The sequence below is a fragment of the Myotis davidii genome, unplaced genomic scaffold (assembly GCF_000327345.1).
Source record: "Myotis davidii unplaced genomic scaffold, ASM32734v1 scaffold370, whole genome shotgun sequence".
Classification (NCBI taxonomy): Eukaryota; Metazoa; Chordata; class Mammalia; order Chiroptera; family Vespertilionidae; genus Myotis; species Myotis davidii.
In genome coordinates this window covers 1,653,229-1,657,305 of record NW_006288615.1, presented here as the reverse complement: position 1 = coordinate 1,657,305, position 4,077 = coordinate 1,653,229, and the positions used below count along the sequence as shown (strand labels likewise).

The window sequence follows — 4,077 nt, the reverse complement described above, 5'->3', positions numbered from 1 at the left end:
CATCTAGACTCTGTTTGCAATTCTTTTGGAAATATACTCAGAAATGGGAATCTGAGATTATATGGTAGTTCTATTTTTAATTTTTTTAGGAAACATCATACTGTTTTCTTTAGCAATTGCACCATTTTACAGTCTCACAAAGGTTCCAATTTCTTCACATCCTCTTTAACTTGCTATTTTTCTGGGGATATATATATATCTTCCGAATATATATATTTATAGCCATTCGAATGGGTGTGAAGTGTTATCTCATTTTGGTTTAGATTTGTATTTTGTCTTGTCTCAAATTTTAAAAAGTCCTTTGGTTATTTTCAGCTCCAAAGAACAATCTCATTCTATCAAACATGATAAGCAGAATAACACCCCTTTTCCCACAAAGAGGCCCTAATCCCTGGAACCTATGGATATATTAAGCTACATTATAAGGGGGATTTAAGGTTGCAGATGGAATTAAAGTTTCTAATCACTGCACTCTACCCCAGGAGTCTGCCTGTGACTCCTCCAGGGTTAGAGAGATGAAGGCTGGGAGGAGATATAAGGAGCAGGAAAGATCATCCTTGCTGAAGGCAGATGTAATATGATGTTTGCATCTTCTGGGTGAGCAGATTCCCAATGGTGATTCTTTCTCTTCTGTACCATGGTGTGGGGTCCTCAGTCAAAGTGAGCCTCTCTGGCTAGCTACTTCTCATCCCATTTTCAGCCTCTGCAGCCAATGGGAACCTCCAGCCTCCTTCTGCTGACAGCCCCTCCCCTTTGGTATGAAGCCTTTTCCAACAACCCCAAGGCCAGACCTTCCCACAGGTCTTCTCAGCTCATAAGAACACTCTGGCCTCCTTTCCCCTAGCCTGCCAGGGTATATGAGCAGTGTTCTCTAAACAATAGCCTAGATTCATTCAACATTTTCTTAGGATGGATACTATGAACTACTTTTCTGTTCTTGCTTTTAGGGAATTTGCCCAAGTTCATTCTTAGTTAGTCAACATGCGTTTATATGGCATATCTACATAAAAGCCAGAAATAGTTTCATACAGTGATTATAGTTGCAATTAGAGTGGGTAAAATGTTTTTAAAAACTTAGAAATGTTGAGATAATTCACATTTTTTCCCTTAGATTATTTATTTTTTTAGAAATATGTCTTCTCTGAACATTTCCACCAAACCCTTTCTGACTTTAAATTCAATATCATTGCACCATTTCTACGAGGGAAAATAACATTTTATAAGAACTTGTAACTAATTGTCAGTTACTTTAGCCCCCTCTTCGTCTCTCTCCTTCTCTCCCGCATCTTACCCAAGTTTATGGTTCTCTAGGGGTACAAAGGATTTTTCACATCAGAACATAGATTATTGATGATGTCATTCATGACATAAATTATTAATTATTCTAAATATCAAATTTAAACAACTTCCCAATACAAGGTCAGGATATCAAAGCCAAAATTATCTCACAAATGAGAAATTCTCAATAGTTTATAGATCTTTCTTACTAGTTTGAGATAATTACTTGAGGAAAACACAGGAAACCAGTAACAGTTGTTGACTGTCGAAAGAGAACTGGAGCCCGTCTGGTGTGGCTCAGTGGTTGGACATTGAACCAGGCACCAAAAGGTCACTGCTTTAATTCCAATCAGGACACATGCCTGGGTTTCGTGCTCCATCTCCAGCAGGGTGCATGTAGAAGACAGAGCCCATGGATATTGATGTTTCTCTTCGATGTTTCTATCTCCCACTTCCTTTCTCTTAAAAATCAATAAAAACTTATTTTTTAAAAAGAGAGAGAGAACTGGAGACCTGGAAAAATGGGGAGGAGAAAGACTTACTTTTCAGTAAATATAATTTTGAACCTTTTGAGTTTTACAACATTCTCAATTTTTAAAAATTATTTTTAAAATTAATAATTTGCTTTTGAAAAGAAAAACTACCATTCTGATACTCAAATAATGTTATCAGTAGAAGTTACCTTTTGATATCAGAAAATAGAGTTTAAGTTTTAAGGATAAAAAACGTTTTAAGAATAAATTAAATTGTGTATATTAGATCTACCCAATTTTAACTGAGTTAAGCTTGGTAAATTTTTGAGACATTCTCCCAATCTCAGATTGCTTAAAATTTCAACAAAAACAAAGAGACAACCCTACCTGTTTTGGCTTAGTGGATAGAGCATCAGCTCAAGGACTGAAGGGCCCTGGGTTTGATTCCGGTCAAGGGCATGTACCTTGGTCACAAGTTTCCCCACCCTGGCCAGGGTGCATGCAGGAGGAAACCAATCAATGTGTCTTTCTCACATCAATGTTTCTCTCTGTCTCTTCCTCTCCCTTCCACTCTCTCTAAAAGTCAATGGAAAAATATCCTCGAGTGAGGATTAACAAAACAACAACAACAAACAGCTTGAGTTTTAGGAAAAGGGAGTTTGTAGAAAGTCATGTCTTGTGGACTAATGAGTCCTTTTCATCTTTTGTCAAGTGCCTGATGTCTACCAGGGAGACAAAGGTAATAAGCCCTGGTGCCCACCCTGGAGAAGACTTGCACATTAGAAAAGAGAAGGTGATATTATGAATTCTCAGAGCTGGGATTGGAGGAAGAGGGAAGCCTCAGACTGAACAGAGAATCTAAATACAACAGGGGTCTTCACCCCTATTTCATTGCAGTGTTATTTACAATAGCCAAGATGTGGAAGCAGCTCAAATGCCCTCCAGTAAATGAGTGGATAAAAAAGCTGTGGTACATTTACACAATAGACTACTACTTGGCAGTAAAAATGAAGGAAATCTTAACTTTTGCGACAGCATGGATGGACCTGGAGAGCATTATGTTAAGTGATATAAGTCAGCCAGAGAAAGACAAGCACCATGTGATCTCACTATACTAACATGTGGAATCTAATGAACAAAATAGAAACAGATTCATAGATACAGAAAACAGATTGACAGTTGTCAGAGGGGAGGGGAGTTGGGGGACTGGGTGAAAAAAGTAAAGGGATTAAGCACAAGAAAAAACAACACAAAAACTCATAGAAACAGACAACAGTATGCTGATTACCAGAGGGAAAAGGAGGTGAGGGGTTATAGAAGAGAGTAAAGTGGGTAAGGGTAAATGGTGACAGAAGGAGACTTGACTTTGGGTGGTGAAAACACAATACAATATACAGATAACATATTAGAGAATTGTACATGTGAAACCTATGTAATTTTATTAACCAATGTCACCCCAATAAATTAAATAAAAATTAAAAGGATAGCTTTTTTAAATAAGTAAATAAATAAATAAATAAAAATAATGGGGGCCGGGTACTAAGGATGGGAGAATATAGTCAAAGCAAAAGGTGAGAAAAGGCTCTTTTCCATAAGCCAGGTGTCTGCACCCAAAGCAAAGTGAAGAAGCAAGGCTCAAATTTCCCCAGCAATTGCTCCAGCTCTTAGTAATGATGACATGATCACCCTGGGTCAAGTCCTGTCTTAAAGGGAAGGTCCTGGCCTTCTAAGCTCCTGCAAGGCTTTTCTAAACCTCAGCATTTCTCATCTCTAAGTCAGGAATAGTAATACATGCATATAAAATTGTTATGAGGATTTGGCATCTATCTATCTACACTAATAAAAGAGAAAAATGGTAATTGGCGTACGACACTACCCTTTTCATTGGCTAATCAGGGCTATATGCAAATTAACTGCCAACTCAGATGGCAGTTAACTGACAACAAAGATGGCGGTTAATTTGCATATGTAGGCACAATGCAGGGAGGCAAAAGGGAAAGCAGGAAGAAGCCCCCTTCCCATGACAGTGATAGGAAACCCAGGGGGGAGCTAAGAGCTGGGGGGCAGGGCAAAGGCGGCCCTGCCCCCGAGCCATGATCAGAGAATCAGGCGCCTTTGCCGCCCTGGCCAGTGATAGCAGGAAGTAGGGGTGGAGCCAGCGATGGGAGCTGGGCACAATCGAAGCTGGCAGTCCCAGGAGCTAGGGGTCCCTTGCCTGGGCCTAAAGTGGAGCCCACGATAGAGGGGCCGCTGCAGCTGTGGGTCCCTGCTGCCACGGCCGGAGGCCTCAGCCAGAGGCGTCCTGCAGGGGCAGGGGCGGGGTCCT

General features: G+C 40.2%; 1 long non-coding RNA gene across 1 annotated transcript; it reads right to left on the bottom strand.

The window, feature by feature from the left end:
* Window positions 1-1,105: 1,105 nt before the first annotated feature.
* LOC107182615 lies at window positions 1,106-1,933 on the bottom strand. Its single transcript, XR_001513346.1, has 3 exons — window positions 1,792-1,933; window positions 1,731-1,733; window positions 1,106-1,161 (listed from the first exon to the last, which is right to left on the bottom strand). It is a non-coding gene; the product is annotated as an uncharacterized LOC107182615 (long non-coding RNA).
* Between the last annotated feature and the right edge of the window lie 2,144 nt (window positions 1,934-4,077).